At 41.8% G+C, this 10000-nt stretch overlaps 1 pseudogene; it reads left to right on the forward strand.

Annotated features, from left to right (window-relative positions):
• LOC134451737 (gamma-aminobutyric acid receptor subunit beta-2-like) overlaps positions 1-4274 on the forward strand; it is a 118872-nt pseudogene extending 114598 nt beyond the window's left edge.
• The last annotated feature ends 5726 nt before the right edge of the window (positions 4275-10000 follow it).

Raw genomic sequence — 10000 nt, forward strand, 5'->3', positions numbered from 1 at the left:
ACAACAACAACAACAACAACAACAACAACAACAACAACAACAACAACGTCACTATTCCACCTTTAGCAAGCGCATGTTATACCCTCAGCATGTGGAATGCTAATGACGAGTCGTGGCTTTTCGAGTCCAAAAGAGAGCGGCATTGTGAACACTCCCTCAGGCAAGCCTTTCAAATACAGCACTCTCCGCAAAATCAGGGCAACTGAGTCAGAGGAGGCAATATTGGTAGGTTTTGATTTCCACAGAGAGAGTGAAATTTGATCTAGACAAGGATATAATCAAACTTTGTGTGTCTGTTTTGTTCCCTTTTATTTAATGATGCAGTACATGGGATTTTGGCGGTCGGCAGACTGCCTTTGTAGGCAAGGGGATTCAGGAAGATTAGTTGGCCCCCTCAGTCCTTATGTGCTGCAGTCCTGGTTCCCTCTTAACTCTGCTTAGAATGCAAATAGGATTTACTGTTATGTTCACCTTGGTGCAGCCTGAGGTTGTTTCTCGTTTTCTCTCTCTTCTCTTTTCTGTGTTTTTAGCTTCTTATTATTATCAGTGCTTTAAAAAAAAAAAAAAAGGTCTTCCAAAGCTCTGTCACCCAGGCCTGTGGGCTACCAAACGTGTTTAACAAAGAGCATGCTCATGTGTTTAACAAAGAGCATGCTTGCTGGTGTGACAGTCGTTGTTGTCGTTGTGTTTGTGTGTTACAGTGGCTGGTTGGGAACATTGTGCAGCGCGACGACGCTCTGTACCCCAGGATGAAGCAGAGGGACCTGGGGGGCCATGACACCATGTGGGAACCAATATTCATGGACGACGCGGCCCTGGGGCTGGGGGAACAGAAAAACAAGGTACACAACTGGGGCAGGGGGAACAGAAAAAACAAGGTACACCAATATATTTATGTGGCTGGGGGGACAGAAAAACAAGGTACACCAATTACCTTGACTGGGTAGACAGAAATATACAGAAGGACACTGCTGTTCTGTGAATAGAAACTACACACTTGCCTGTGCCTTCCTTGGAAGTAGATATAATAATGTGAAGGAGTTCAAATACTCATGTTTGAGGTCCTTTGGCACTAAAATCAAACTCCAGCTAGTTGTGCTCAACTGACCAGTTGATTGCTATAAACTTTTAGGTATGTAGGAGTGTAGTAGCGAGGCTACAGATTACCTTAGAAATAAAACTAGTCCCTACTCACCCAGCCCTCAAGGAGGGTCTTCTCTGGCCCTGGCCCTGGCCTCGCAAGCCATCCTACGTAACTCTTCAGGACTAATATATTTTGTAGCCGTGTCTTCCCATGTGCTCTCTGGAATGCAATGAGAGAGAGAGAGAGAGAGGGAGAGAGAGAGTGTGTGTGTGTGTTTGTGTGTGTGTGTGTGTGTGTGTGTGTGTGTGTGTGTGTGTGTGTGTGTGTGTGTGTGTGTGTGTGTGTGTGTGTGTGTGTGTGTGTGTGTGTGTGTGTGTGTGTGTGTGTGTGTGTGTGTGCATGCGTGCATGTGTGTGTATATGCGTGCGAACATGTGTGTGTGTGTGTGTGTGTATTAGAGATGCACCGGATCCTGATTTTTAGGATCCTGCCGGATACCGGATCCACTGCTTAAGATCCTGCCGGATCCGGAACCGGATACCGGATCCTACGAAAGGGTTGAAACACATAGCCAACTTGCACACGTGGGCCCTTTTTACTACGTTGGCGCAATTTTTTTTAAGACTCATTGGCTTACTGTCACACTACCTTCAACGGCCGCTTCCAAAGGTCTTTCACTCCTAATAGAATAAAACTAGTCCCTACTTACCCAGCCCTCAAGGAGGGTCTTCTCTGGCCAAAGGATTGGCTCCACTACGGTAGTCTGGCCTTGCTCTTCTGTGGAGTGCCAGATCGGTGGGATTTTGATCGCAACGCCCCCCATCTAATCTAATCAGAAAACAGCCAATAAGCGAATAAGCGCCCCACGTGGGGGAGAAAGGGGGAGGACGCTCGTGACGATGACGAAAACGTCTGCGCCAATGGCTCTGGTCTGCGCTATGTTGTTGTTGAGTAACTGTCGGCGATTGGGTGAGAGCTGTCCAATCATTTCAAACCATAACCGAGTACAAACTTCCCGCTTCTTGCAATCGCGTCAGATCACACAACTTCCAGACCATAAATACTAAATGAAATGGTAGTATTATGGGATGGTCAGGACTAGGCTAGCCCTGGCCCTGGCCCTGGTGCTGTATATCTGGGGAGCAAACTTCATCTGCATTCAAGGCTTGCATTGGTCTGGCAGGACCATGGGCAACACACACACATGCACCCACACCCACACCCACACCCACACACACACACACACACACACACAGAGAGAGAGAGAGACACACACACACACACACACACACACACACACACACACACACACACACACACACACACAGACACACACACACACACACACACACACACACACACACACACACACACACACACACACACACACACACACACACACACACACACAGACTCTCAAGGCTAGTGCTAATCTCTCAGGACCCCAGACAACAGAACCGATGAGCAACACTACTGTTGCTATTGCCAACACAGACTTTAGCCACCAGAGGCAAGATAAAAGACCTCAAAGAACACATTCACAATGAATAAAGTTCCTGGAAGTTCTGACGTTTTAAAATGTTACAGTTCGTTTTCAGTTTCTATGTTCTCTCTCTCAAGGTGTTTGGAAATATCCAGTCCAGCTGCAACTGAACCAATATATTGGACCGTTAGGCCACACATATCTTGCTTTATTCACAGGACATGATGTAAAAAGCTTTTCCTGCTTCAGATAATACAATACCAGTTTAAGTTATGTTTCCAATATGAAAAATCATTGGTCACATATTTTATAAAATAGCACTTTAAAATGAAATGGTTACATATTGATTTAACCCCTTAAGACACGGCTTTATAAATTAGCTGTTACCAGAATGGCAATGACCAAGTCGTAACGTATTAACAAAGGCCCTGTGCAATGTCAAGAGACTGTTAACTCTCAATGTCTATTGCAGCGTGCCACAGGAGGTACGGCGTGAATTAAGGGGCTACGAATGTGTTAGAGGTGGTCAAAATTCACAGCATGCTACTAGAATGGTAAAATTGCTTTATGCTTTGCATTTACAGCACACGTAGCAGTGGCGTAGTCTATGTAGAACGCAGGTATACAGAGTATACCCACTTCAAAATTTCAGGGATATTTAGTATACCCACTTAAAATTGATTGATCCATTATGTAGAATAACACAAACATATACAGTATACCCACTTCAAAAATGCTCAAATATACAGTATACCCACCATAAAAGGTAGACTACACCACTGACACGTGGTATTGGTCAGTGTTGAGTGTGTTGAGTTCTGATGGACATCCATGAGAGCAGACTTGGTATTCACCAGTCGTACAGTAGGAGAATAATGCTGCTTTCTACTGTTGAGTGTGTGAGTGTTGTGTGAAGTTGCTGATGAATTCCCTTGAGACCTCTTCAGCACTAATATATTTTGTAGCCGTGTCTTCCCATATGCTCTCTGGAATGCAATGAGAGAGAGAGAGAGAGAGAGAGAGAGAGAGAGAGAGAGAGCATGTGTGTGTGTGTGTGTGTGTGTGTGTGTGTGTGTGTGTGTGTGTGTGTGTGTGTGTGTGTGTGTGTGTGTGTGTGTGTGTGTGTGTGTGTGTGTGTGTGTGTGTGTGTGTGTGTGTGTGTGTGTGTGTGTGTGTGTGCGTGCGTGCGTGCGTGCGTGTGTGTGTAAATGCGGGCGAGCATGTGTGTGTGTGTGTATACACGTGTGCAGTATGTATGTATGTCTCTGATATATGTGTGTGTGTGTGTGTTTGTGTGTATTCCCCCAGATGGACTCGCATGAGAACATCCTGCTGACCCCTATGGAGATGAAGAGTGAGCTGGGCTCCCCAGAGCTGACCCTGAGCTTGACCGACCCCCGCACCGCCATGCTGTCCGCCTACGACCCCGTGGACCCGCGCGGCACCATGCTGGGCTACGACAGCTCCACGCTGCAGTACCGCAAGTCCGGCATGACGGGGCGCCACCACTACGGCACGCACAACTCCCTGGAGCGGCACCTCAGCCTCGCCCAGCGCAAAGGCCGCTTACGTCGCAGCACCTCCCAGCTCAAGGTCAAGATCCCCAACCTGGCCGACGTCAACTCCATCGACAAGTGGTCGCGGATGCTCTTCCCCACCGTCTTCTCCTTCTTTAACATCATCTACTGGCTGTACTACATCAACTAGGCCCCCCTCGCAGACGAGACGGAACGAGTCGTGTGGGGTCTGGTCGGCCATATTTTTTTGCTGTCATAGCAAAGACTGAACTTCTTTATAAATTTCTGATCGACATCACCGTGTTCTCCTTCTTCAACATTATCGATCTACTGCTGGCTGTACTATAATATAGTACGGTGATGTACTATAATATAGTATAGTAACTATATCAACATGATCTACTGCTGGCTCTTCTCTATCAACAAGAGACCATGAACAGGACAGGACACGTCCACCAACCACCTCCCATACAAACAAGAGAAAATCATATGAAACTCACAAAATGATTCAATGGTTACACAAGTCTGTGGAAAATAAGAAATGAGCCGCAGTTATAGTACTGTATGTGCCATATGTGACTTGGGTAGTCCATTTATAAATCATTTTGTGTCTTTCATATATTTTTTTATTATTTGGGCTGCCACTTTTTTAAAACCTTTTTTGCTGTCTAATTTTTCAAACACGAGCTAAACAAGACTGAACTACTTTATAAATGTTTGATCAAAAAAATCAAAATCAGGAGCGCCTCCTTACTTCCAAACCCTGGAACACCTTATTGCTGGTTAACACATGAATACCTTAGTAGACAAGAGATAGAGAGAGAGAAAGATTTCAGATCATAACCGTGCCTGCTGCGAAGTTCATGTTTCTATGTTATTATTCTAGTTCGTTGTATACCTTATATTATTCTGTACGAGGAAGAGGTTTATATGCTTATGTTCGATTGAAATATTTTTTAATTTTTGTTTTCTTTCTCTTTGCATTGTCAAAATGCTCTGGGTGTGAAATGTCTGTATGGGTCAGTGAAGATGATGAAGTTCTGAAATGCAGATTGGTGCCACTGGATCCAAACGGACAAACGCAACGCTTCCTCTTCATTCCGGTTTAACACACCAGTCTGCATTTAAGTGTCAAAATAATTTAATTTAATACATTTCTTTGTTCATTTCACCATTTATTTATTTGTTCTCCTTTGATTTGTTTTGATTGGATTTTGCATATAAATTGCAGCATTTTCAGTTGACATTCCACATACAGTAACCTTAATCTTAGTAGAGTTCAGATGAAGGTCATCATTCCATTAGAGGTCACTCTGACACACAGTACAGTAGCGCACTTCTTTGGCCTTTAATCACTTTTGTCAAAATACTATTTATTTATTTATCCCAGTTATATTTAATAAAATATAGCATAGCATTCCTGGACCATCATATATAAATATTTTATAATACATGATGTAAGTATTTTGTATCATTATGTAATTACTAAAATTAATGAATTATTTCTTTTTAAAGCATTATTGAAAGTGCTACTTCTCAATATTCTGTACAGGTATAAATGAAATGTTAAGTATAAATGAAAATGAAAAGTTAAGTTCTATTTTACAACAAAACCAAATCCTCACATCATTCCAGTTGTCTGACACCCAGCCCAGGAGATAAGAGACAAATTGTTGTTGACTCTTGAAGTAGAGAAGAGGAGCCCTGAGTTCGGAGCTAGGCAAAGGTACACCAACACTGCCAAACAGAGAGAGCTTCTCCTTGAGGTGCGTACGTGTTTGTGCACTCATAACATAAGAGCTGACAAAGTGTTTATTGCTGAGGGCTAGTCTTTGAAGCAGTCTGAGAGAGGCTGACATGGAGTCGTGTAGCTGTACTCTGTATCTCAGTAACAAGCTTTGTTCTACATGAGGAGGAGCTGCAGTGACACCTAATACATTTTGTCTTAGAGTTAATTACAACATTTAAGTGTAGGACCAACACTTAGGGTGTCAAATTCAACTCTGTAAGTGCTGAATTAGCACTGCAAAATGCACTGTAAAGGGCCTACAGTACTCTATTGGGCCAAAGATGCAGCCGTGTTAGCGCAGGAGGCTAATGATAAAGGCAGCTGCTATGAGTCCTTAAGGTAGTTAGCATGTCTCCTGTGTCTTCAGAGCATGACGTTTACACACCACAGTGGTCTCTACCTGTCGAACCCCTCACGTAGCTAAATATATATCATCTTAAGCTCCTCATACTACACTCTGGTTCTCAAAGGTCTCGTTTTGATAACAACTACATTAGGTTCAGGCCTATTAATTGCTTAGACACCATCAATTTCAGCTGCTGATTAGTTTCCCGTCTCCTTATCTGTAGCTGGTCTAATGAGCCATCTACTGGACTATCCAATATAATTATATTCTATCAAATAAATGCCGGTGTGTATCACAGGTTTTTTAGCCACTTCAATAGCAGCAGAGATATGAAGCAACACCCTGGTGATGTTGTCATGGTGATATCGTCAACCTGGTGACATCATCATCATGTTAGCAGCTTAACACTGCCCTCCCCTTCAGCCGATTACTGTAACTCCTATGAGAGAAGCAACGTTAAGATGTACTTCTGTAACGATCTGTGATGTGCTCCTGTAATTTAACCTGAGAGAGGAGCAACATTAAGATAAGCTTCTGTTTATCACCCTCAACATATAAGGAGCCCAGACACCAGAACGTGAGGAGTAGATAATTCATACTGCCTTTACTTACACCGCACCAACATTCCTGGTGAGGTATCATGCTAGTCAGGGGTCCGTTTCTCGATTCTTGTCATTGCTAACCGTCTTAAGACCGTCTTGAGACTGTCTTACTGTTCCGTTGGATTTAGTGGTGAGCGTCGCTGTCGAGAGAGAGTTGAGTCGCTCTTACGAAGGACGTTGCTACCGTCGTTAGCAAAGACGCTTTCGAGATACGGACCCCAGGATAGCCCCACCTCAATGTGCGCATTAGTAGCAAAGAGGGAAGGGAGATGACTTGTGAACCATGCAAGTCATTGTAGGACTACCTCAATGTGCGCACTAGTACATTGAGTGGAGGCAGATGACTCGTGAATCCGGCTAGCCCCACCTCAATGTGCACCATTGTACATTGAGAGATGGAAGATGATTTGTGAATCATGCTAGCCATGCTTGTCATGCAAGGCTTACCTCATTGTGGTACACTGAGAGAGAAGGTGAAGTACTGTATGGATCATGCTGGGCCTATTGCTCAATGCGAGCTTTTGTTCATTGTGACGAGGGGACCAGCGTCCTACCCAACATGCCTTGCACATTAGTATAATGTGTTATTATTGCCAGTCACCTCCACACAGCATTCTAATTACTGTGAAGGTGAACCCAAGGTCGCCCATGATTAGCATACTGTGTACACTATTATCTCTTAACTAATGACACTGACACAGCGCGTATTGTCAAAACAACAGGAGCTCCACTGCCATTGTATTTTCTTTTTACAACAACCTGTATATATCTCTTGTAAAAGATTATAAACTGTATTTGTATTTCAATTGTATGTAAGGGGTTTGATTAGTATATCCATGTTTACAAGGGGACAAATGCTTTCACACTGATTTTGAAGACTGATTGTGTGAGTGGTTAAAAAAATAAATAAACTCAAAAGTCAAACTTAATATTTACAATATGTTCCGTTCGCAGACATTGACACGTATATATTGTTTTTTCCCAATGTGTGATTAATTGTGTGAGGTCCAGAGTGGCTACAAGTACACTAAAAGCACAATTTAAGATACTAACGATTCAAGGATATCCTGATTGCTGATATTGTCTTTGAAATTAAAGTGTAAGAATAATACTTTTTATTATTCCTAAAGTTGCCTGCCGCTATGCTCAGGTGTTTTTACCCAAGTAGCGCCATCCGCGGCAGGTTTTCCTTTTTGAAATACTCTGTAACTTACTAGACTTATTGAGTCATTTATACAAGTCTGTGTTGCCAAAAATGCCCTACTGTCAATACACCTCATGTTGTTCACTTGTATTTGGATTGATTTGGATCACATCTTAGGATATTATGATATAGATGATAATTTTGAAATAACTTTAAACACTGTAGCCTTTTTGGTCCATGACATCCTGGTTTGTCATTGTGTCTATATACAGGGCGTTGCACATGGAATATACAAAGCTATGATCTCTCCCAGAGTTTGCAAAAATGTCTCCAAATCTATGGATGTTCTGACTCCATTTTTAATGATAGGGTTGCCATGTAAATTCAAATCAATAAAAAAAGGAACAGAGAACCAAACTTGTTTTGTGTCTCTGTTAGCATGCAAAAACAAATGCCACAGCAAAGATTGTTCCGTATATGTGTTCATATGTGATGTCCTTATTCTGAACAATCGGCTAAATGTTTTCACAGCACAACAGGCGGTATAAATTACTTCATATACATCACTGCACTATTTAAATATCACTTTACATTACGGCAGACCTGTAGAGTATAATACATGATCAGTCAATAAACAAAAACAATAATGTGCAATCAGTCAATAAACTATAACAGTACACATACACGATCAATCGCTTGCCAGGGATTGGGCAGTTTTGTGAGAGATACAATGCATTAGGGCACAGTGCAAAAAGTCACAGTAAGCTCAAAACATATACAGTAGGCTACCTGAACAATACTGAATAAGAAACAGTGTCCAAATTTAAATTGTATCATGAAGACAATTTTAAGCAAGGCCCTATGACAGGGGTCAGGAACCCTTTTGGTGGAGAGAGAGCCATAAATGGCAAATTAAAAAAAAAAAAAAATTCATGAGAGCCATACTATTTAAAAAAACAAACACTGAATAAAGCATGTATTTCAATTAAGCCCAACAATTTTAGAGTGTACTGTCTAGTTATTACTTTTATTGATAACAGGTAAGTATAGGGTTGCCAACTCACTGTCAACTTCATTATGGCAAGGGTCTGGGAGAATTTAGTATTTCTTAGATGTAATTTCCTGCATTTTAACACTTTTTAACCTCCCTTGTCCTGTTTCAACTCAATATTTATTTTTTTATTTTATTTGACCTTTATTTCACCAGGAAGGTCCCATTGAGGTAGAAACCTCTTCTTCCAGGGAGTCCTGGCCAAGACGGCATTAAGACAGTGGAGGCACATGCATATTATGACATAAAAAAAACAGATTTTTTTTAAAAAAAATTTAAAAGCACACGTAAGGATAAAAGACATATCAGACATAGGGGCAAACAAAATAGACACTGGACAAGACCAACAAGTAAGAACATCAAGGACTAAACAGTAAGAACTAACAAACTAATAAAATCTGACATAAAAACACACACACACACACACAAAACCTCTGTAAAACTGAGTTTAAAAGCAGTGACACTCCTCTACTAAAGTTGTTTTTAAAAGATTTTTAAAACTCTCTACAGAGGGCACAGATGCCAAGCTTAATGTGTTTTGGAGGTTATTCCAAACATGTGGGGCATATGAACTAAAAGAAGTCTTACCTAATTCAGTACGCACTGTAGGAATATTTAAGATAATTTTATTTCCTGACCTAGTGCCATAGGAACTGGTTTGGCGTGACACCAGACAATATGGAACCTGTACTTTTATTTACAAATACAGGACGATTCCATATTTCAAGGGATGGTTGGCAACCCTAGATAAGTATGAGCCATATACAGTTCCCAAAAGAGCTGCATGTGGCTCTAGAGCCATATGTTCCTGACCCCTGCCCTATGATGATACATAGCAGTATCATAATCATCATTACATTGTAATCTACAGTAGTTTTATGTGTTTATTATACATTTAAACAGTAGAACCAGAGTAGAATAGAGATGAGTTCTACTCTCTAAGTCTTGAATTAACACTGCACAATTTGCCCTACACACGTCCAT

Source organism: Engraulis encrasicolus, chromosome 7 (assembly GCF_034702125.1).
Source record: "Engraulis encrasicolus isolate BLACKSEA-1 chromosome 7, IST_EnEncr_1.0, whole genome shotgun sequence".
In the NCBI taxonomy this organism is placed as follows: domain Eukaryota; kingdom Metazoa; phylum Chordata; class Actinopteri; order Clupeiformes; family Engraulidae; genus Engraulis; species Engraulis encrasicolus.